The sequence below is a fragment of the Leopardus geoffroyi genome, chromosome B3 (assembly GCF_018350155.1).
Source record: "Leopardus geoffroyi isolate Oge1 chromosome B3, O.geoffroyi_Oge1_pat1.0, whole genome shotgun sequence".
Classification (NCBI taxonomy): domain Eukaryota; kingdom Metazoa; phylum Chordata; class Mammalia; order Carnivora; family Felidae; genus Leopardus; species Leopardus geoffroyi.
The window spans coordinates 13,888,739-13,914,320 of NC_059337.1; the positions used below are offsets into that span (position 1 = coordinate 13,888,739).

The 25,582-nt window shown below is 43.0% G+C and overlaps 1 long non-coding RNA gene across 1 annotated transcript; it reads right to left on the reverse strand.

Annotated features, from left to right (window-relative positions):
• Positions 1–10,873: 10,873 nt before the first annotated feature.
• Positions 10,874–14,930, reverse strand: LOC123581959. The gene is made up of 2 exons (XR_006704109.1): positions 14,826–14,930; positions 10,874–12,660 (listed from the first exon to the last, which is right to left on the reverse strand). It is a non-coding gene; the product is annotated as an uncharacterized LOC123581959 (long non-coding RNA).
• Between the last annotated feature and the right edge of the window lie 10,652 nt (positions 14,931–25,582).

The following is a 25,582-nucleotide window of genomic DNA, read 5'->3' on the forward strand; positions in this document are numbered from 1 at the left end:
ACTTTTGGCTCAAGTCATGATTTCACAGTTCGTGAGTTCAAGACCCACATCTGGGTCCACGCTGGCAGCACGGAGCCTGCTTGGGATTCTCTCTCTCCCTCTTTCCCTGCTCCTCCCCCGCCTGCTCTCCCTCTCTCAAAAATGAATACATAAACTTTAAAAAAAGTTACGGAAAGTCATTTCATACCTAATTCTTGATATCATTTCATATCATCAAGGCACAATATTGGTGGCTGTGATTACACGACAATAAAAATACAAGACACCCAATTCCTGTTTCATGGCAGTAGCAGCAACATTTCACATCAACTGGGGACTGTTGAATTCATTAAACATTGTTAACGAAAACTTTTGGCAACGTTGGAGATAGAGTTCATTTCCTACCTTGCATTACATACCAAAATTAGCCACTGGCAATTAAGGTTAAATTGTAAAACCTGAAATGTAAAAATTTCCTAAACATGCAGTAAAGCATAAAACAAAAGACTTAATTTACTATTTAAAGAATTTCTATGTAACAAAATATAAAACCTTAATCAGATTAGGAGATATATCTGCACTTTTATCGTAGCCAATATATAAAATATTTAATATGTAAATGCCAGCCACACATAAAAAATAATGACAACTTAAAGAAGGACGAATAACCTAAAGAAACCTTGGAAAGTCACAGCGAGGCACATTTTAGAAAGGAAAATATGAAACACTCAACTTTATTGGCAATCAAAGATGTACCTTTCACATGCCACACCATTTTCTATTCTTTACTGATTTTGTTTTCATCAAATCAAATCATCAACTGATATTATATATAAATAATATTTTTATATCGTATTCTTTTCTCTCAATGCATTATACGCAGTCTCGTTACACTCTTACTTCCCGTCATATGCGCCCAGTAACAAGCTCACGTTAGGTATAGGTAGCAGTTGACTCGTGGGGCATCACAAATCTCAGACTTTCAGTGGTAGGTAACAATTAAGCATTTACTTTTTGGTCATGACTTTCTGAGGCAGGTGGCGTGGTTCAGCTTCATGTTACAAGTTTCCTGGAGTTGATTTACTCTGCCTGGGACCCCTCCTCTTCTAGGGACCAGCAGACAAGTGGGCCATGTGGATGGTTTAAAAACAAGGACACACGACCGGCCCCAAAATGTCATTTTGAGTCCTTTTTCATCTTCTCACTTCACATTGGCCAAAAAGAAAGTCTCACTGCAAAAGCCAAGAGAAGTATATTCTACCTTTTGGAAAAGTGTATTGCAAAGGTGAATAGCAGATCAGGGGTACAGATATCAGGGGTAAAAAATCGGGGCCAATAATCCTTCCCAGACTCTATGGATAGATAGATAGATAGATAGGTAGATAGATAGATAGATAGATAGATAGATAGATATGATAGAGATGATAGATGATAGATAGATAGATAGATAGATAGATAGATAGATACAGATAGATAATACTTATATGCGTATATATATACATATAGAGAGAGAAATAATACTTATATATGTAATACAGACATGTATTTGTACATAACAAAATAAAAAAAAGAGGTATCACTTTCGTCTATCAATTATTAACAAACTTAGTTACAATAGGCAATGCTATGAAGAATGTGGATAAGTGAAGTTTATATCCGTCGGCCATGAAATTAACATTATAGCTATAACCCCAGATGCACTGCAAAATTTCTTCCCATGGATGTTCGTTGCAGTGTAATTTATATCAGAGACAAATTTAAAGCAATCTACTCTTACCCTGAGATAGCAGTTTCTTTTCCTACTGTATTTACTTTTACCTACCCTAGGCAACATGTCTCATTATTGCATGTAATGGCTTGCAACATTGGCTAATAAAGAGAAATACATTTTTCCCTCTTCTATAACCATTTGAGGTTATTAAGTAAGAAATCACTTATCGAGTATCTACCAAATTTTAGGAATGAATTAGTCATGTTCCTCCTGCCCTTGAAGTGCTCAGATAAACAGCAGAAGGCTTTGGAGAGAGTGTGAATGGATTTTAAAACGTGAAACTATAGGTAAATGTTCATGCTGCATCTTAAAATGTCCAGATGGAAGAGAACTAACTTGGCTAGAAGAATCAGTGCAGATCCCTTTTAGAAGACGAGTTAAAATTCAGGCTTTGCCTCTAAGAGTAATAAGAATCAGAAAACTTACAAAGAGTTTATCGGTTATCTTTGAAACTGGCAAAATTTCTTTAAAGTCTGTGCTCGTGGCTTTTGACTGACAACTCTCCCCTGCTTCTAGAGAAGTGGTTGCCTTCTTCTAGGTCCAAAGCCTCAAAAAAAAAAGGGGGGGGGGGGCGGAAATTGCCTTTGATAAGTGACTCGAAAGGGAACAGTGATAGATTTCAGCCTACCTGATAAGCTATGGAAAGCCTTTTTTTTTTTTTTTTTTTTTCCTTATTCTGACTTCTGATTTTATGTCCTGGTTTTAGTTTCTATTCTATAGTCCCAAATAAAGTTCTATAGGAAGGAGAGAGAAGGGCAGGGAGGGTTCATTCACCCAGGGTTGGCTGGAAAAGAAACAAATTATAATTTAAATAATCTTCCTTTATTTCACAACATCCAAAATGTAAACTCAAGGAAACATTGTCTCCCAAAGACCACTGGTACAGGCAAAAATCTATCATTTAGGAGGCACGGCAAAGGGCCCTGGGTGACTTACAAGCCTTATATTTATTTTGTTCAGCCACGTATTAATTTGTTTAACAAATTTTGCAGCACATATTGGAAAGCTTGACCCCTTCGTTTCTTTTAAGTGGTTTAAGAGCATAAGCGCATTGCGTGGGATCAACTAACACCAGATAAACATTCACAGGGAGAGTGGTAAGCCATCTTCAAATCGAAGCCATCTTCAAATTCAGCCCTTGCTGAATCGGTTAGAACCACTGCATTTAAGACATTAAAGACAGCCTTCAATTTCTATCACGCAGGACTCAAAAGACCAAGTCAGGAATGGTGTGCATCAGAAATTATCCTTCGGCCGTAAACGTATAAACAAATGGAGATTCACTGAAACCAAAGAACTACCACTACTTTTGATCACTTTTGAGTAGAAAGGAGCTTTGGGATCGGGGGAGGTGCTGGGACCCCTGATTTGAACAGCATCAGCAAAAAGCAACTCATCTTTATCTGGAATTAACTACAAATTCAATTAGAATAAAAACCTTCGCCCACCTCGTGGAAAGGATTTTACACAAAGAAAACCAGATGTTTCAACAACATTGAGAGTGCTTTGCCTAGCGGCCCAAGGAATTTTCCATCTTGTAAGCCCAGTCGCTGGTGAAAGTAACACAGATCCAGCATCCTTAACTCGCAAAACAGTTTCCATTTCCCGGGCTCCTTTAATTAGATTTACTTCTTTAACCAAAGTAAGATTGGGTTGAATGAATGGTGGGGAGGAGGGGAGGGACTCTACAGAACATTGGGAGGACACATTTACAGAAGTTGGAAGGGTAAGGGGTTGAGGTCTCCTTGGGGGTTCTTTTACAGATGAATCTTTTCTCATTGATTGTGAGTTTATTCATTTGGGGGAAAAAAAACAGTAATAACATTAATCACTAGAGGTTGTGCTAAGATCATACCTTAATTCTATTTTCAGCTTTGAACAGATTATAGGACAATGGCGCATCAATGGAAAATGGAAGAGATTTAGAACAGACACAGATGTTATGAGGCATTTTTTTCACATGAGGATAATAAATGTGTGGGACAGTCTATAAGGCAAGGATGTAAAAGGAGAGACACTGCGATCACTCATACCTTGCATAGGAAATACAGCAGTGGCACCAAACAAGCTATGGAGGTGCCTTAAATTTGTATTTTTTTTAAACTGTTTTTAACATTTCTTTACTTTTGAGAGAGAGAGAGAGAGAGAGAGAGAGAGACTAAGAGAACACAAGCAGGGGAGGCGCAGAGAGAGAGAGGGAGACACAGAATCCAAAGCAGGCTCCAAGCTCCGAGCTGTCAGCACAGATCCTGACGCGGGACTCGAACCCACGAACTGTGAGATCATGACCTGAGCTGAAGTCGGACGCTTAACTGACTGAGCCACTCAGGTGCCCCTAATGTTTGTTTATCTTTGAAACAGAGAGACAGAAAGACAGAGTGTAAGCAGGGGAGGGGCAGAGAGAGAGGGAGACACAGAATCCAAAGCAGGCTCCAGGCTCCGAGCTGTCAGCACAGAGCCCAACACGGGGCTCGAACCCACGAACCATGAGACCATGACCTGGGCTGAAGTTGGATGCTTAACTGACTGAGCCCCCCAGGCACCCCTTAAATTTGTATTTTTTAAGCCTGTTTTCATTTGTGTTTAACCGGAATAGAGAGGGAGCCTGGGAGTCAAAGGTAAACTTCTGCAAAAGAGAAACAGTGAATTACAAAGGCTAAAATACAAGTGACCACTCCTTCACATTACGTCTGTCACTAAATTAGATAACACAAACCCGTGTAGGACTCAGTTTCCCCTTCATTCCATAGAGAGATGTTCAAATGTGTCTTTTCTTTGTTCAGACTTTCTCATTATGATTACAAGAGTTTCCTGCCGGCTATTTCCAGCCATTTTAACCCTATTGGGGACTAACTCGTCCCCCAAATACAGTAAGAGTGAGTTTCCTAAAATTCAGATGTGGTTAGGAAATCCTCTCATTTAAAACGGTTAAGGTTTGGGGCACCTGGGTGGCTCAGTCCTTTGAGTGTCTGACTCTTGATCAGGTCACGATCTCACAGATCGTGGGATTGAGCCCCACGTAGGTCTCTGCACTGACAGTGTAGAACCTGCTTGGGATTCTCTCTCTCACTCTCTCTCTCTGCCCCTCCCCTGCTCATGCTCACTTTCTTCTTCAAAGTAAATAAATAAACATTTAAAAATAGAATAGAGGGGCGCCTGGGTGGCGCAGTCAGTTAAGCGTCCAACTTCAGCCAGGTCACGATCTCGCGGTCCGTGAGTTCGAGCCCCCCGTTGGGCTCTGGGCTGATGGCTCAGAGCCTGGAGCCTGTTTCCAATTCTGTGTCTCCCTCTCTCTCTGCCCCTCCCCCGTTCATGCTCTGTCTCTCTCTGTCCCAAAAATAAAACGTTGAAAAAAAGAAGAAAAAAAAAAGAATCTTTAAAAATAGAATAGAATAGAATAGAATAGAATAGAATAGAATAGAATAGAAAAGTGGTCAAGGTACACTATCTTCTTAAGGAAAAACATGCTGACTCCTTACTTTTACGAAGCCTCCTCCAGTTTTCTGGGTCGTTTTCTGTTTCCTGTTGCCACTCTCCATCCACGTCCCTCGAATGTGTTAAACCCCTTCCTCCACCCACCATTGTCATTCTATCTATATTCAAGTTCATTCATTTAATGCCTCCTGTATTCCCCAGGCACTTGTATAGGCCCTGGGAACAGACTGATAAGCAAAAGAGGGAAAAAATATCTTCCCTCATTGGCTGGTCTTCTGGGGGGGGGGGGGGGCTGGGGGAGGGGCTGCAAGCACATGAACCAGTAAGTAGACATGTGCATTATGAAGCGCACCATGAGAAAAAGCAAAGAGGCAAGAGAACATGGCAGCGACGCCCAGTCGGGGTGTCAGCGAAGGTCTGCCTGCAAAGCTAATGCTCGGACAAAACCAAGCGAGCTGGGGGGAGAAAATGGCGTGGCTGCGCCTAGGCGCCACCTTAGATTGTGCAGAATTTCAGGGCTTCAGGGCCAGCTGCTGACACTTTAGAAGCTCCCTGGAGTATGCTAATGTTCAGCTAAGAAATGTGGCTTCATACCAAGCTAAGGGCTTTGGCTTTCACTCTGAGTGACGTGGGAGAGTCGTTGAATACAGCACTGATGTACGCATTCCGTCTCCCCCTGATATCTGAATGTAGAAAAGACGGTGGGGGGCCGGGGTGGAAACGGGGAGACTAAATGGGAGGTTATTGTACTGGATCCGAGGAGAAATAAGGAAGGCTTGGACTAGGAGACTTGTATTAGACACGGCAATAAGCCAGGTGTGAGCTACTCATTGAAGGTGGGCCCCACAGGACACAGCCACCATTATTTATAACGTTCCCAGTTTCTAGAATGCTAGGTCCATTTCTATACACAGTAAATCCTTGGACTGAATGAGTAACTTGTTCTTCGAGTGTTTCACAAGACGAGCAAACATTTCTAGTCACTTTTAACTGGAGAAATGAACGACGTCTCGCAAGACAAATGGTACAGTGATGCCGAATGTCACGTGATCACAACTGAACCAATGGTTCTTCTCTCTCTCTCTTGCTGCGGGATTGTGGGTGATTGTGAATGCGATGTCACATGTCCGTGAAATCTTCAAAAGGAGGCAAAAGCAAGTGTCATTGGATAGGTGCCTTGTTAACGTTGCGCAAAAAGAAAAAGATTCCTTTGAGCCAATAGACAGCAGCGATCCCGGTAGTGATCGTGAAAGTTGTCCTACGCGATAACCCTCCTCTCTCTTGTCTCCCTCACTCCAGCCACAAAGGTTTTCAAAGGCAAGGGCAGGTTAATTAATTTTTCTTTATATTTTGTATTTTCTTTCTTATGGTGTATTCTATTACAGTGCTCTCATCATTTTTATATGAATATTATGGGGTTGTGGAACGAATCACCTGAGTCTCCAGTATTTCTTATGGGGAAATTCGCTTTGATATACAAGTGCTTTGGATTACAAGCATGTTTCCTGAGCGAATTATGCTCGCAAATCAGATTTGTTACCTCAATTTTGTCAGAGCAGTTCCCTCAGTCCCCACCGTGGGAGTTTGTTCCATGCCTGGCCGCTGCAGGCATCTGAGTTTGCCACTTTCTCCAGGTAACCCAGAAGGCTCCATGGAGAAGTGCCTCCCCCTCTGTGTTCCCAGGCTACCTTCATGCCTCTTGTGTCATGAACCATATTCTCATTATTATTGTTCTCGCGTGTGGCTCTCCAGATTATATTTTACGCACCTTCGTCTCCCTAGGGTTCAGCACAGGGCCTTGCCATTAGCGGGTGTTAGGTCCTTGTTGAATGAGTGATGAAATGACTTCATGAATGAAGAAACACGTGAGTAAGTGAACACATAAATGGATTTTTAGAAACGTAGTCTCACGGCAGAAACCAGAAAAGAGAGAAAAAAAAAAAAAAAAACTTCCATGCAAAATGCAGACTTATCCGTTCCCTTGTCAATTAGATATTTCCTACGTAGCCTAAATTAACATTGCTGGGTGTTCTCAGTAGATCACTCGTGTTTCCTCCATTGTACAATGGCGATAATAAATGAAATGTAAAAAGGATCACCCTGATATCCACAAACTCTTTTGTCTTTCTCCAATCTACAGGCACAATGTTGGGGGGGGGGTTCCTGAAAGAGAAAGGGACCAAGCCCCGTGGTCTAATTTTTCAATGGAAAGGAGCCAGTGCTGAGGGGAAAATGCAAAACAGGGAGGTGGGGGGGGGGAGCAACAGGAAGCTGGTGTACCAAGCAAGGGACACGATAGGGAGGGGCCAAGATGGAAGCTTTGGCTTGGCATGTTGAAGGAAAGGAGGGTCAGAGGGTCCCTGGAGTTGCAGCATATTGAAGAAATCGGAGCCAAGAGTTAGCACAGACACTGGACTTGGAAACTCTTGAGCGCGTGAGACAGACAGGATGAAAGACAGGAATTTCTCTTTAGTGACGCTGCTCTAAATGCCACCCAGTCTGTCATGAAGTTATAGGAGCCAGGCTTTTAAAAGTTTCATGCAAAATACTACCATATAGATACAAACTAAGGGATGCATCTAACTCAGCTTATAGCCCAGGGCACTGTTTGTGTCCCACAAACCAACAAGCGTTAGTTCTTTTTCTTGTGAGACTTAAAAAATTAGGAAACACTTTTAGAATCATTCTTATGTGGTCATTTTATCCTGACTACAGCTAGTAAAATAAATAGACAGGTATTATTATGGCCATTTACCTGATGGAGAAGGAGGCTCATAGTGACTGAAGGTATTTGCCCAGGGCTGTGGAAGATTAAAGTGTTACAGCCAAATATTATTTTTTATTTATTTATTTAATCATTTATTTTGTTTGTTTGTTTGTTTATTTATTTATTTTTTTTACTTTAAGCCCAGGGTAATTGAACTGTTGATTACACGTCTTGCAGGACATTTTTTTAAATTAGAACTGTTTAAATGTTTATTTCTTTTTGAGACAGAGACAGAGACAGAGTGCAAGCAGGGGAGGGGCGGAGAGAGAGGGAGACACAGAATCTGAGGCAGGATCCAGGCTCTGAGCTGTCAGCACAGAGGCTGATGCGGGGCTCGACCTCACGGACCAGGAGATCATGCCCTGCGCTGAAGACGGATGCTTAACAGCCTGAGCCACCCAGGCGCCCCTAATTAAAAAGCTTTCAGGTAGTTTTAGATTTACATGCAATTGTGAGAAATGATACAGAGTGCTACTTTCCCCAATTTCCCCCCATGGTACCATCTTGAAAATTAATAGTAAACTATAATAAAACAGGATATTGACATTGATATAGTCAGGATACAGAACATTTCAATCATCATAAGGATCTTTCATATTGCCCTTTTGTAACCATATCCACTTCCCTTCACGCTTACATCTTCCTTAACACGCGCTCTCTTCTCCATTTCTGTAATTTTGTCATTTCAGTAATGTTTCATAAATGGAATTAAACACTGTGTAACATTTGTTTAATTCCATTTATAGAACATTACTGAAATTGAATATATTTTTATATCAAAAACAAAATCGAATGTCTATTTTATGTAAAATTACAAACATTGAAATTGATTTCCGTCACTCGCTGTAATTCTAATTCGCTGGAGATTCCTACAGGTTGTTATCATACGTATTGACAATGAGTTCCTTTTTATTATTATGCATGCACCAGTCTCTTTAACCATTTGCCCACTGAAGGGTATCTGAATTGTATCCAGCTGCTGGCTCTTGCAAATAAAGGTATCGTAAACATTCATGTACAAGTTTTTGCGTGAACATACATTTTTATTGATCTGATATACATGCCCAGGAGTGCGATTGCTGGATCATAAGGTAGTTGAATGTTTAGATGTTTTAAAAAATGCCAATCTGGTTCCTAGCGTTGTTGTACCATTTTACTTTCCCATAAGCAATTTATGAATGATCCAGTTTCTCTGTATGCTTGTCAGCATTTGTTATTTTCACTATTGTTTATTTTAGCCCTTCAGACGTGTAGAATGTGATTATATCTGTGGCTTTAATTTGGATCTCTCGAATGGCTAATGATGGAAAACATCTTTTCTTGTGCTAATTTTTAACTGTTGAGTTGTGATGGTTCTTTACACACTCTAGATGCAAATCATTTGTTGGATATACGTGCTTTACAAAATTTTCGTCCAGTGTGTAGCTTGCCTTTTTTTTTTTTTTTTTTCAACGTTTATTTATTTTTTGGGACAGAGAGAGACAGAGCATGAACGGGGGAGGGGCAGAGAGAGAGGGAGACACAGAATCGGAAACAGGCTCCAGGCTCTGAGCCATCAGCCCAGAGCCCGACGCGGGGCTCGAACTCACGGACCGCGAGATCGTGACCTGGCTGAAGTCGGACGCTTAACCGACTGCGCCACCCAGGCGCCCCAGCTTGCCTTTTAATTCTCTTAATAGGTTGTTGCCGAACAATATTTTTCTCATCACTGTTTTACTCTGTCCCACAATTAGTTGAGGTTTGTTTTATGGCCAGAAAATGTATTTTTTTTTAAATGTTTATTTATTTTGAGAAAGAGTGCATGCTTGAGCAGGAGAGGGGCAGGGGAAGAGGAGAGAGAGAATCTCAAGCAGGTTCCATGCTCAGTGCAGAGCTGGATGTAGGGCTCAATCTCACAACTGTGATATCATGACCTGAGCCAAATCAAGAATCGGACATTTAACCGACTGAGCCACCAGGGCACCCCTGGTCTGAGTATGTGCTCTGTGAGCCCTTGGAAAGAACATGCATTATGCTATTGTTACACGTTCTATACATGTCAATCGGATCCTGTTGGCTGATGGTGTTTTTCTATACCCTCAGTGACTTCCTGTCTATGTGTTCCATCAATTGTCAAGAAAGGGATGCAACTCTCCAATTATAATTGTGAATTTATCTATCTGTCTTCCAAGTTTTATCAGTTGATGTTGCATAATTTGGTAACTCTGTTGTTTGGTGAACACTCATTTAGGATTTCTAAGTCTTACTTGCATATTGACCCTTTTATCAGTACATCACCTAATGTTTACAGGATATATCTTCTTCCTCCCTTTTTATTTCAACCTATCTATAGCTTTATATTTGAAGTGAGTTTCTTGTAGACAGCATATAGTTGGGTTATGTTTTTTTTTTTTTTTAATTTTTTTTTTCAACGTTTATTTATTTTTGGGACAGAGAGAGACACAGCATGAACGGGGGAGGGGCAGAGAGAGAGGGAGACACAGAATCGGAAACAGGCTCCAGGCTCTGAGCCATCAGCCCAGAGCCTGACGCGGGGCTCGAACTCACGGACCGCGAGATCGTGACCTGGCTGAAGTCGGACGCTTAACCGACTGCGCCACCCAGGCGCCCCAAGGGTTATGTTTTTTTTTAACCCATTCTGTCAATCTGTTTTAATTGGTATATTTGGACCTTTTACATTTAATATAACCATTGATTTGTTAGAACTAAAGTCTGACATCAACTTATTTTTGTTTTCTTTTTCGTTTGTGTTATTTGTTCTGCTTTCTATAAGTTATTGGCATTTTTATAATTCTATTTTTATTTATTATGCGTTTTGAATGTATCTTGTTGCATAACTTGTTCAGTGGTTGCTTTAGGTATTACACTGTATATTCATAAGTTACCACAATCTACTTTAATAGTCTTTTTAGCCATGTGAGTGAAGTGTAAAAGACAGACTCCAAAGTCACCCTTTTATAAAACAGTTGTTAGATAATTCCTCTGTATACATTTAGAACCGTATGAGACAGTCATAATTTTTCCTTCAACTCTCAAACGTAATTTAGAAAAATCAAGAAGAAAAGAAAAACCAATTATATTTACTCATAGTTTTGCTTACTGAGTTTTTTCTTCCTTTCTGATGATCCAGAAGTCCTATCATTTCCTTTCTGGTTAGACAATTTCTTTAGCCATTCTTTTAGGGTAGGTCTACTGGCAACACATTTTCTTAGTTTTCTTTCACTTGAGACTGTCTTGATCTTTTTCCCCCCACCGTCTTTTGAGGGCTTGTTTTTATTTTTGTTTTGTCTTTAGTTCTCAGAAGTTTGACTGTGATGTGTCTTGGTAAGAATTTCATCAAGTTTATCTTGTCTGGAATTTACTCAGCTTTTCAAATCTGAAAGTTTATGTCTTTAGGAGGATTTCAGCCTTTATTTCTTAAAGGACATTTTTAGGCCTGCCCTCTTCTTTCTTTCTGGAAGTCTGGTAATGCAAATGTTAGAGCTTTCAAAATTGTCCCCCAGGTCCTTGAAGTTCTGTTCATTTTCCCTTTCAGTCTACTCCCTCTCTGTTGTTCATTTTAGGCAGTATATCGTCCTACCTTCCAGTTCACTGATCCTTCCCACTGTCTCTGCCATTTATTTGTTGAGCCCATAACGTTGAGTTTTTGTGTTTTTGTGTATTTTTCAGCTCAGAAGTTTTTCCATTTGGTTCATTTATATATCTTTTCATTTTTGCTCTGCGCTCCTATTTCTTTGTTGAAGCTTAATATTTTTGTCATTAGTTTCAAGAATGTTTGTAATTGCTCAGGGGAACATTTTTATAACAGCTACTTTAAAATCTTGGTCAGATCATTCTAACATCTATGTTATTTTGATGTTAGCATGCATCTATTGTCTTTTATTCATTCAATTTGGGTTCTTCCTTGTTCTTGGTGTGATGAGTGATTTTGGATTGAATCCTGAACATTTGGGTAGCATGTTATGAGACTCTGGATCTTATTTAAAACGCTTCTTTTTAACTGGCTTCCTCTGACACCATGCTGGTAGAAGGGTGATGTGTTTCCTCATTACTGCCAGATGGGGGTAGATATTCAGCTTCTCCACTGGCTTCTGTTGACATCTGGGAGGGAGAGTGTTCCTCATTACTGTTGGGTGGGCTATTCCAGCTCCCCAGTAGACCTCCAGTGATATTTCCCTGTACTGGAGGGGCAGGAATGCCTGTTACTGCTCTGTATATGACCTTCACCGACGCCACAGGGGTAAGAGCTCTTTGTTGTAGCAGGGATGAAAGTCCCAGCTGCCTACTCAGCCTTCTCTGACATCAGCCAGTTGGTGTTTGTGATGTTTGCTAGGGTAGAGTGGTTTTTGTCCAAATGTTTTACGTCTTGTGAGGTTGTCCTTTTCCTGGTCCTTTGGCTAGAGAAAACAGACTTTTGTTGGGTGTCCTCTTGTCAGTGTTTATTACTATTTTTGAGCTGTTGATATTCTATTTTATTCTATTCTATTCTATTATTTATTTATTCATTCATTCATTCATTCATTCATTTACTTTGAGCTGTTGGCTTCTTTAACTCCAGGCCTAATCTATATGACAAAGAAGCAAAAACTCAGAAAACTGACCATTGTGTCATTCCTTGGGTCTTGAGATTCCTGGTCGGTCTGCCTTCTTCTCTTCACCTTTCTGAGTCTTCTTATGCCGGTGTTATACATAATCCCCAGGGTTTTCTCTGCACGTAGCACGAGGAGTAAAATAAATAAAATAAAATAAATTTAACAATTAAAACAAAATGTTTAAAAAGTAGGTGTGCCCCACCTTTCACAGGACATTTCAAAATAACACAGGGTAAAAATAGAATTACTGATCTTGATAATATTTCAGGAGAAGACAATCTGATTATTGTATTGCTACTATCTATCTTTGGGAGAAAGTTCTTTTCCCACACCAATATGGAGGCTTACACTGAATCAACATTTTCTTTTCTTCTAGAAACTAATATACTGGTTATGGCAAATCTAAAAATGTATTAAAACTCTAAAAAAACAATCCCCTGAGCCCTTCTGTGTTTACACCAAAGTAATTATTGCTCCAGACACCTCCTGAAGCTCTTGAGAGGATCTGGAAGAGGGTGGATGAGCGAATTTTAACCTTTAATTTTCCTCTTTGTATAACTGCATAAGGACCCCTCATTCAGAAGCTGCTAAGACGAATTCACACCTCCCTGGACCTGTCACCTACAGAAAGGACACTTATTCTAAGCACCAAAATAATACCATAGCGAAGTGATGGACTCCACATCTAAGAATGCACGTGATGGTCATCCCAACCACAAAATTCAATCCCTTTTATTGCTGCCGATATTTATTTTACCAAAATTTCACGTTTCTTCCCAATGCAGAATGGCAAGAAGATCTCATGCAAATTTAATCCAAAACGTTTAAACACATGGCAAGACAACTGGGTGATGGTGAACAGGTCAGGTAACCAATGGGCTGGTTTGTCACAATGGCACGAACGAATTATTTTAAATGATGCTCCTACTCAAGTTTCCAGATGTTTTGGCCACGGGCCAAGATAATGAATATTGCTAATCCACTGGCGAGAACGAAGCTGGCAAGCTAATTCACAGCACTGGAAATCGGGACCCTGGGTTGGGTTGTTGGGAACACACGCGCAGTATGTTTAAACGAAACGTGCTTGTCTCGTCACTGACCCAGACCAAAAATTTGCTGAGGCCCGTGAGAGGAGTATTCACTCTTCATCATCAGAAAGTAAACCTAAAAAGAAAAGATGCCATATTTTGTTTACTTCTATTCCCTAAAGAGACCTCTTTATACTCATGAAAAGTTTGACGGTCAACCCTTTTGTCCTTTAGAGATTGTCAGTGGAAAAGTTTAGAAGAGAGAGATTTAAGTGGAAATATATATGTATATATACATATAATATATATAGATATACATAATACATATACATATATACATATAATATACATACATACATATAATATACACATATGTGTATACATATGTAATATACATATGTGTATATTATATGTATATATATATATTAAAAATAAGACGACAGACTTTGGTGAAGCGTTAAAAAGATTCAAATTTTCAACTACCGAGAAATCAAAATGATTGGTATTTGTGTTGTTGTTGCTTTTGCCTGTAATGGTGTTGCTCCAAACGCTCACCATGTGCCTCTACGTTAGGTGACCCTACCCTATAAAATGCATAGATCACGCTGCGTATACTTTCCGAGTTTGTGTTAAACTAGAAAATGTGCGTCCCAGGCCCATCTAGGGGGCACCCGGAAAAAAGTCTAGACATCAGGACGAAGCAACTAAAACTGGGGTAAAAACTCGCCCTTTGGACACAGCGTGGCACCTGCCGCCGTAGATTTCGCACAGTCTCGCTTCCCCTTTCACAGACCCACTGACAAGAGGGTATTACAATTTTTGCTGACATCAGTGACCTGGCACCACTGATTTATTCCCTGCTTCGGTTTACAGAGGAATAAACCGGTAATTAATTATATATCAGAACATGAGAATCGACCTGGCAATAATGTACAGGCTAAGAATGCTCTATTTACATATGTAGGTTATTTAAAATATGTCTTGTTAAATAAATATTTAAAATACCTCCTTATTTCACTTCATAAACTGTTTGGACTAAGGCTGCAATGCTATCCGCTGCAGAATGTTCGAAAGAGTGCAAGAGTTGCCAAAGATTCTCATCTCTGCCTGACCTGCAAAATTTGTCCTTGTCCGTGCACGCCAGGGCGCACGGAAAGTCTCCTTAAGGAAAACCACAGCATAAAGTCTCTAGGCTGCCACTGAAATCGGTAATATTGGTGGAAACGTGATCCTCGACAAATGATCCAACTTACCTTTATGTTGAGGGCGGGTATGGAGAGCAGAGATCTAGACATAAATTAACCACAATCAACACGACTACGTCGGAGACGGGAGGTTAAGCAGACGGGAAGAGAAAGGGATGATTTGACAACAAAATATTCCCCCCCGCTCTGGGTCCTCTTCCCTGTGTAAATGTCCAGAATTATTTTTAAAGGCGAACACAATCAAACACAGGACTCAAATCTGTACGAAGCCTCAGGGGCCAGGGCTCCCGGTAAGAATAGGAGCCCATGTGACCAGGCCAGCAGTCGTGGGAGGGCGAAGCCTTTCGTACCTTGCAGGAAGGCTGTGCTCAAAATCAAGCCGGAGCCCAGCGGGGTCTTGAGCTTGGGTTTGGTGCTCTGAAAAGTTAGCTTTTTTTTTTTTTTTTTTTTTCTTCCTGGAGGACATCTCCGCGTATCTGAAACTGCGGGGGGGTTTTCTCCAGAGCACATTTGCTCCCTACAGAACGCGATCACAAACCTATCAACTCCTGGTCCACCAGGGGGAGCACTTCACCAGCACAAAACAAACCTTCCCCAAAGGAAGTCACCGAAGGCGCCGCTTCCTCTCAACTCACGCAGCTTGACGACGACCCGGATTTTTATCGGTTCTCCGAGCTGTGGCACTCATATACCTAACACGGATTTCCCACGTCCAGCCTCATGCCGGTGGGGTAACGTGGGGGGCTCAGGCGCGGACACATTACGCACCCAGCAGATTTTGCAGGGGGACTGGAAAATTACTCGTTGTAATTTACAGAAATGCCTTGTTTTATTATAGGAAATAACTTCGTCCCTGCTTGCACACCGGCTTTCTGTGGGCCAGACCGGTAGATGGATCAAACTACTGATTCTGTATGTATTCAAGCGCAGGAGTGAAATCAGGCACCCGATCGTTAATGTGGCGTGTAAGTGCGCGTGTGTTTGTGAGAGGGAAACAGACGACACACTCCCACAGGTCCTGAAGCCAGCCATCTACCGCCTTGCTGATTCTACCAGGCCCTTCTTCAGCAAGGCCTTTGGCCGGAGCCCTGTGGCTGGGAAGGAAAACAGCTGTCAGAGAAAGGACCCGTGTTGATGATAAGCCGTTTGTGCACAAGCTCAGACTTCACCCCCAGCCTGTCCAAACAAAACAGCTGTGGGCTCAGCGGACCTGTGTATGGATCGGAACCCCCAAACCTGCTGAGAAAAAAAAGAGCGTCACAACAGTCTTCCAGTGGCTTTAAAGTTCATGGAAGGCCCTTGGGGAACCAAGTTTTACTTTTCCTAAGGGCTTGTTCCTTGGGCTCCTTATCCTCAGCCTCCTTCCAGGCGCCTCTGGTTCTTCCTCTGCTAATAGCCTCCCTGCCGCGGAAGGTGCGGGCTCTGGGATCCATGGCTTTGGCGTCACGTGGGAATGGGTTGGAAATGCAGAACTTCAGGCCATATCCCGGACCCCCCTGAGTCAGCATCTGCCTTTTCACAAAACCCCTTGGGGTTTGGAGTGTATGTTTCATAGTCAAAACTCGACTCACAGAGACCCTTGTCTTGGGACTGGTCTGCTTTGTTTTTTTTTTTTAATGTTTATTTATTTTTGAGACTGAGAGAGACAGAGCATGAGTGGGGAGGGTCAGAGGGAGAAGGAGACACAGAATCGGAAGCAGGCTCCAGGCTCCGAGCTATCAGCACAGAGCCCGACGCGGGGCTCGAACTCACGGACCGTGATATCATGACCTGAGCTGAAGTGGGATGCTTAACCGACTGAGCCACCCAGGGGCCCCTGGTCTGCTCTTTTTAGAATAGGCAGATGAGATGCGTAGATGCGTCCTTCTAAATAGGATGAACAGGTGTCACGATTATTACATGGCCTTAGGTTATATGCCACTGACCTCAGAAGCAGCAGCATGGAAAGAGAGGGTTCAGCGTTGAAGGTAAAAACCAACCAAACAAAACCCTCAGCCTCCAATCTTAGTTCTGGCCCTCGGAGCCCTCACTTTCCTCACTGTCCCTGATAGGTATTAACTCCACTGGGAAGGTTAAAGGACGCCCCACCCCTGAACACACAGAAGATTCAGGTGATATTTTTCTTTCCCTTCAGAATCAGGTTTCCCATCGATGACTGTTATGGATGGGAATTTTTCCTTTTACTATTAATATTTTTCCTTTTACTATTCTTTTTTTCCTGCTAATCTTTTGCTTGTCTTATTACTTCCGCATAAAACAGGGAGAAAGAAACGGTGAGCCTCACATCCGCCTGTATATTTACTCATAAGTTGCTTCGTTGAATGATTCTGGAAAAGGAGAACACTGAAAAAAAAAAAAAAAACTAAAATGATGATTTGGGACTTGGGGGGGATGTTCCGAAACCTATCCTTAATGCTGCTATATCAAGGATATGAAGGATGATTGAAGGAGGGGAGTCATTCTAGAGAAAGAAAAAGAAAATGCCCATGAAATTCCCTAAAAATGAGGAAGGGACAGCCTAGGTCCCAACAAACACATCTGTTAATACTATCATGGGAGCATTGTCGCAGCTGGGTGGAATTACTGACAGGTATTTGTGTTGTAGTATTATGACATCTTGTCTGTATTTCTCTGAAGAATGGGACTTAAGGAACAGCATTCTGTGTTGCTCATTTTCTTTCTGGTCTTTTGTATTATTTTTTGGCCAATTCTGGAATGTGATATACTGAATTTTGGCACACATTCTCTAGAAGGTCAACCTCACCTGTTTACCCGCTGCTTGGTCACTAAATCGGCTGTCATTTCTTCTGAAGAAAACATCGGGGCGGAAGAGAGACAACAGGGGGCTTATTTTCTTCCCGAGTAGAGGTTGAACACGGCCAACGAGAAGGAAAGCGGTCCGAATCTGATGTCCCAGTTTCCCTTGGGCCTGGCTGTCCAGGACGTCCAGATCCTTCCCACACACAAAAAGAGATCTCACAGCCCCTCAAGAAGGTCCCGGGTGAGGGTGTGGGGGGCCGAGGGGTATGACCACCCTGCTGTCTTGCAGCAAGGGAACCCATCCCCAGAGAGTTTTTGACAGCTTCCCCCAAAGCTCCTCTGTCCTGCCCTTCCAGATGGCTTTCCTCCTACTGTCTTCTTCTCTAGAACCTCCTGTTCAGTCTTCAGAGGAAATCGCTACATTCCAAAGAACGAACTGAAGAGAAGTAGACACTTCTCATTCCAGACCCACATCAAAGCAACCTATAGATTTAATAGAGTATAAATGACACGGTTATGTACTCCCCTTCCCTAAACGAACCTCACTGTTTAATTCTGTTGGCCACCCAATTTCATTCATGCTCTATGTATATTCCAGGGCATCGCATTTATTCTATTTGAACTTCCGAATATCCAGTGGAAGTTGCAAGAAAGTCCATGTCATGTCCCGCCGCCTCCCCAGTTTCTACTGCAAGCTTCTGTGAGACCTAGCAGTGGGAATGCTACATGATCGTAAGAATGTCTGATTTAGGGGCGCCTGGGTGGCTCATCCCAAAGGATGAGCACCGCTGTGGCAGGTGATTTAGATACACGAATTCCATGACTTGGAGGCTCTTTGCTTCTCAAGAACACAGATCTTTCAGTATCTCCTGGGTTTCTTAATTTTTACAACCATCATCAAGGAAGAAAAAGTGCTTTTCTTTCTGGTCAAGCGTTAATATACAAGCTGAATAATTAGCATGAGTTACCACCACTCTTGTTTAAAGCCATGTAGCCACGTTCACAAGTATCAAAGTACTTTGCGAGATGAAAACAGCCTCAGACGCGTAGGAGTGAAGTATTGCCAACATCGAGGAGAGAAAATAAAATGTCTTTCATTCTTTCATTCCGTCTCTGGACCAGATTTCTTGGGAGAGGAATTTTTACTGGAATGGGGTAAAAACAGGGAAAGTCTGAAAGTAGCCCACAACTGGCTTTCTGGGGAAAAAAAAAAAAAAGCTACACATGGAGAGGGTCTGGGGGACGAAGTTCTTCTGTCGGCCCTGTAAGATCATCGCATCTGCAAAGGAAAGAGACCGATTCGAAAAAAAGACTGGTTCTCACGGACAATCTCATGGTCAAGAAGTGACTGTCTGTGGCTCCAATCCCGGTGCTTTCTATCCCAGACTTAGTTACAAAATCTCTGCAAGACAGAGGCAAGAGAAAGTTCAGAAAAGCGAAGGATCCTCGGGAAGAAACCAAACTTGCATTCTGAGGAAGTTTATTGCCAGAGCGGAGTTTTCCTGATGCGGAATAAATCGCTCCCTGTCAATTTCCCCGTGAAATCTTCACGTGATGCTAAACCCACAGGATGTGTCCCTTGCTGGGTGATGATAAACAATAACAGATTAGGTATTCTAAAATAATCTGAAAAGGAGGTGTCCTGGATACGAGTTAGATGAAATCCTTTAAATGTAAATAAATTTCTCACAGGCATATGTGCCTTACTTTTCTATATACATGCCTCACTTTTCAGGGGGTGTTTTGTTTTGTTTTGTTTTGTTAATGCAAAAGCACCATTGAAATATACCACCACAGGCTCTTTCAACCCTAACGCAGTTGATATCTGGATCCAGATAACTAATTCTTTGTGGTGACCGGCCGTCCTGTACTTCATTGGATGTCTATGAACATCGCTAACCCCTGCCCACCGGATGCCTCCTGGAAGCATCCTCCCCGTACCCGGCTGTGGACCATTGAAAATATCTGCGGACGCTGCCGAACGTTCCTGGGGCCGAAAGCGTCCTGGGCCGAGAACCGCTCACTGCGTTGCTGCTTTGCTAAACCGATGCCGAACATTCCACGGCAAACTGTCATTCTGGAAAATGTGTAACAACCCTCGTGTCTTAATTACTTTGCTGTTTGGCGTTGCTGAGCCTAGGATTGTGATCCGTCTTTGAGAGAACATGGCCCGGTTTTATGGGGCTTGGTCAGCTCCTTAAAAACATACCCCGACAGCTGCTGAGGCAAGTCGCTTGTCAAATTCCGGACGGGTTGTAAGCCACCCCCCCCCCCCCCCCCCCGGCCCTGTCGTCTCCATGAGAAAACGAGGATACTGCTAGCTGCGCTTACAAAGTAAAAACAACTCACCGGGATAGCAGGTTAAATGTCCTGACCTTGGAAGTAGCCTCAAGGAGCAAAATCGAGCAAAATAGTAAGACAACAAGTACGGGCGAGGTTGCACAATTATTAACCATTAAGCGACACTGGCCTGACGTGGAAGGGTACTTTGCTCTTCTGAAAAGGGTTCAAGCGCGCCCCTACCCAGTCTCAAGGATGAACTTCAAAGTCCGCCCCAGAACAATACAGCGCTTGTCTCAAGAAACGCCTTTGTTCCGGGAACACGTGTTTTGAAACTCAGCCCCCAAAGGAATAGCACACGCGGTTTCCCAGAGAACCTTGGTGACTCGACAGGGTGCGCGGTCTAACCGGACAGGTGTCTTGGAAAACGACTTTGCCCTGAAAGACGGAATCCTGTGGGAGGATCCGCTGCCGTGGGCTCACGGGTCTCCTGAGAAACAGCGAAATCAGGTCATAAACGTGAGGATTGGGGTCACATGGAGGCTGGCTTCCCCAAAATAGCACTAGCCAATTCGCAGCCGGCCAAAGGGCTGGACCCAATCAATGCCACCGTGCCTGGGCGGTCGCCGAGCCCAGGACAGGGTGCGCGGTGACGTTTACCAGAGGATACAGCAAGTAGGACAGGCGTTGGGAACAGAACACCAACCTGACATCTTTGTGTTGATTAAGCTGCATCACATGGCACTCACTGGCCTAAAAGGTGTGCGTGATGTGTCACGGGATACGGGGATGTGTAAGAGAAGGTAAGGGAGGCAGATCCAATCATTCACACAAACAAAGACTTCTTTCTTCAGCCCTTTGAAAGGGTCTTTGGACACAGTTCCCTTGTGTAGCAGTCACTAAGCCCTCTTCTCTCGGAATTGTGACTGACCCTTGCTCCCGGCTACCCTCGGAGTAACTTCTCCCCTTTCCCGTGTGGTACGTGACCTATTTTACACGACTTTCATCAGGCCGTTGCTCTAGTTACCTCCAAAATTAGCCCGAACAAAGGCAAGGCCAGCTTGAGGGGGTCGAGGCGGCGCTCATGCCCCATGCCAGGGGGCTTTGTGTTGGGGGGTGCCCACTTGTGAAAGGCTGGTCGTTACGTCTTCTTTTTTTTTCCCCCACCTTCTCTGGACTGAGCCGGGGCTTACGTAAATCCTTTCGTTTGAAACAAATGTGTGGAAAGAAAAGAAAACTGTCTTCAACCTGCAAAGCTTTGATTGCTGGGTAGAATTTGACAAGCTCTTCGAAGTGAGGCCACGAGAGCCCAGAACCTAGTGAAGACGAGGCATAAAAACTCACAAAAATCTATTCTGACTTTCTGTCAAAAGAATCAGAACCTGTACACGGGCCAGACATGCTGTGGCCATGGGCCTGTGTGAAGGACAGGGTCATCTCCGACTTAAGATGTCTTCAAAATCTGACAGTTTTTACCTGTTAATACAAACTACGATGGTTTTTGCGGCATAGGGTAGGGAGCCTTTATTTGTTGGTCAAATCAGCCTTTTTTCTTATGTGTCGTTATTACAGTGCCTTGGATGCCAAATCGGAGTCTGAAGCCCAAATACCAGATATTCTGCGGACGGAAGAAGGATTTTTTTTTTAATGATTAAAATTAAAAAAATAATTTACAAGAGCAATGAACAGGAAGCCTTTGAGTTCTCTTATCAAATGACGGCAATAACACCAAAAACGTCTCCGTCACAATTTTATTATTTTCTTCCGCACTATAGGACAGAGCTGGGTTTAAGGAACTGACAATCTCTTGTCGGTCGCTATCTTGCCTGTGTTTGTCATGGATCAAAAGGGGGCCAGGTGTGAACTCACAGTGAGACAAATCTATCATTTCTCCTGGATAAAACAACCCCAGTGTAGTTCTGTGGCTATGTGAGTAGTCCATAAGATTTATGCTCCTTCAAAATATCATCTTAAAGCAAGGGAATTTGTTGTTCATACACCAATGAACTTTCTTCTTTTTCCAATTGAATCCATCACTGTGGGTGTATTGATTTCAGTTTCCTTCCCTCAGCATGCCCTTCCTTTCTTTTTTGAAGTAATCCTCCTTGAAATTTGTAGTAAAAATGGAATTCATCATGTTCCCTCCTTGGATCCACTGGTCTTGGAACTGAACTCTCTGCTTGAACACAGACGTCCCGGAGAGTCAGGATTTGAACTTCTGTTTCTGGGCTGGGAACCGTCTCAGTCATAGCCTAAGCTAATAAATGATTTAGGGTTTGTGGAATCCTTTCTTTTTTCTCTTTAAACTAATCTCAGAACAATACTCGATCGTAAGGTCATTGTCAACAGCTTGCTCAATTTGTCCTGTTAGAGAACCGTTCTCTCCAAGCTTGGCCAGCTGCAATTTCTTCACTTTAATGTGCTGCCACATGGATCAGCCTTGGAATTCAGTCTGGCCTTGCATTTCAGCTGACTTTATAATTTAAATATAATTGCTGATGCACTTTCAAGAAAAAAAAAAAAAAAAGAAACTTCAGGAAATTGCAAATGCTTATTTTAGTTTAGAACAGCAACGGTATTTTATGTTGGGGGAATGGTAGCGTGGCTTCTGGAAAAAACGCACATTCGTCATCCTCTATAATCTAGGACTCGTTAGCAGGTTTAGTCCGGAGATAAAGTTTCGTAGAGCGTTCTGTCTGTTTATTTTGGAGACTCCAAGGTGCCTAAAGTGGGTTTGTGACATAACAGGTGAAAAGAGGAGCCAGCAGTCTCTGTTCTAGTCCCAGACTTGCCGTTGACTCATAAGACAGCCATCCTTGTCCTCCCTTCATGCATCCCTTCACTACATACCTATAAGATACGACAGTATGTCCCAGGCATCACTGGGCTCTGGAAGGAAGGGAGTCCGAGACAACTGCAGCCCCATCCTCCCTGGGAGTCCGTATCATGGCTTCTGGAATCATCCTCACAGTTCGGGGGCATCCCAAGACTGGCCACCGGTGAATGGATGGTGCCTCTTGTCCCCTACCAGTCTACATCTCCCACCTGGTGGTCGTGCAAAAGCACACATCCTGCTATCCCTGTGTGTGCAGGATTAAGACCAAACCCCTAGGCATGGCGTTCAAGGCTAATCTACACGTTCCTTTCAGGGCGCTCACTCTGCGTTTAGCCACTCAGAGTTGCTTAACTTGCCCTGACCTTGTTCTCTTCTCTCGTACCTTCAAGTCCCTCCAAGTACACTTCCAGCTACTTTAAATGTCTTTCCCTATTTCTTTTTTTTTTTAATTTTTTTTTTAACGTTTATTTATTTTTGAGACAGAGAGAGACAGAGCATGAACGGGGGAGGGGCAGAGAGAGAGGGAGACACAGAATCGGAAACAGGCTCCAGGCTCTGAGCCATCAGCCCAGAGCCCGACGCGGGGCTGGAACTCACGGACCGCGAGATCGTGACCTGGCTGAAGTCGGACGCTTAACCGACTGCGCCACCCAGGCGCCCCTGTCCTTCCCTATTTCTTAGCCTGATACTGGAATCCATACATTTCAATATCTGTAGATATTGAACGTCTCCTTACTTCACTGAACCCCTTGAGTCCTGAGGGAGGGACTAGTGGCTTTGCCTTCGTCGTTCCCTGGTCCCTTTACACCTAGCTTTTACCACTCTGTGCTCATTAGTTGACTTGTCTCTGTTCCCCCATCCAACTCTTGGAGATCATGACCTTCTTAGAGCAAGAACCTGGCGGCACCTGGGTGGCTCAGGCAGTTGAGGGTCCGACTTTGGCTCAGGTCACGATCTCGAGGTTCGTGAGTTCGAGCCCCGCGTCCGGCTCTGTGCTGACGGCTCGGAGCCCGGAGCCTGCTTCGGATTCTGTGTCTCCCTCTCTCTCTCTCTCCCTCTCCCCCACTAGCGCTCTCTCTCTCTCAAAAAATATAAATAAACATTAAAAAAAAAAATTAAAGCCAGACCCGAGTCCTATAGGTTTTTGGCCCCATCCCCTATTGCCCCACAAGTATGCAAGGCAGGAAGAAAGACAGAAGGGAGTGAAGGAAGATGGCTGTGGATGTCTCACAGATATATTTGGATTTAACAGGTCCAAATGGGACATCTCGATTCTTTCCAGCCCCCTGTCCTCACACCGTATCGCGGTCTTTCCTTGGCCTCCTCTGTTTCAAGCACCCAACTGTGCTTTATACCTGCAGGTCTCCCTTGGGTCTCCCTTTCCCCTTCCATGGCCAATCCCTGTCTAATCTGTCCTTCAGGCCCAACCCAGCGTGGACCCTCCCCCATCCTCTACTCTCACGTCTTCCCTTCCTAGGCTACAGGCACAAGAACTTCCAACAACCTCTCCTCTTCTTCCCACCTCGTGACCTCCTACGCTTATGATAACCTTAACGTTCTTCCGCCACACCCCCTCGACTAGATCCTTCTCATCCGTTGTACTTCAGTTTAAGCATTACTGCCTCACAGACCTTTATCTTACTTCCGTATGCAAGTAGTCACCTTCCTTGGCATTCTTACTCTCCTCCAGCTTTTTCCTGTTCCCTGCAAGGTAATCTGCTTACACATGGGTCCACGCAACCCTGACATGGCAGTGTAATTACGAGTGGGTTTTCTTCACATCTCTTTTTCTTTCCTGATGAGGGGCGGCCACTAGGAGACATACTCGCTCATGGAACTCGCTTGCTTTGGGAGGATAGAGCTCCAACACTATGTGCAGCTTTCTACTAGCCTTCCTTTATAAAATTAAACAATTCAAAAACTGTCACAAGCCTAGATCCTAAAGAGTAAAAATGCCCCCGTAAAACAACAGCTAATTAATAGGCAAAATCAAAACATGTAGCACTCTCCTAAAGTCCACCAATGGGAAATGATGCAGATCCCATTAACAAAGTGTTAAGTAATTAAAATTCAGCACGAAGAAGGAGAAACGGCAAACTTCTAATGGCAACTAAAGACCCTCTACTTAAAATTCCATAATTACACCAGCCCAAGCAATCGTTTCTCTTTGAAACTTTTCCAATTGGCTTTACCTTTGATTCCATCTCATGACAAAACATTATGGCTAAAATTACGTATGCATATAAAATTGTATAATCATACGATCATATGACACGCATATATTGTGCTGATTCGATATATATTAGTGTTGATAAATATGATATTGATAAATACGATACACACGGATATTAGTGTTGATTTGAAATCACATGTCAAATGGGTGCAGGGTACAAAAGAAACTGTATCTTTATTTATCAGGATTTCTTGCGCTCAGCTTGGGAAGGGCTCTGGACATTTCCGACTGTTGATGCCTTAACGAAACTGTATCTTTATTTATCAGGATTTCTTGCGCTCAGCTTGGGAAGGGCTCTGGACATTTCCGACTGTTGATGCCTTAACGAAACTGAGATGCTCTTGAGAATGCCAGATGGTCCAATCACGGGAATGTAAAGAGAGGATCTCCTTGTGGGTTTTTAGTGCCCGTTAGAAGTTTACCTATTACCCTTTTTGTATGCTACATTTTGTATCGTTACAACACCTCCAAAATAGGGTCTGGATTGTTTCTCACTGGTACGCCTCAGGAGAGGGCAACAAGGCGGAATTTTATTTAGTAACTGTTATGTGTTCTGGGGCATTGTTCTCTTTGGGAACGTAGGCTTCTTGACAGAGTTATTGAATTCTCCCATTTAAAGAAAAAAAAAGAATGTTTTTGAAAGCATGTTAGATCTCATGATTTGATGATGAATTCATGAGACAACAATTCAGACTG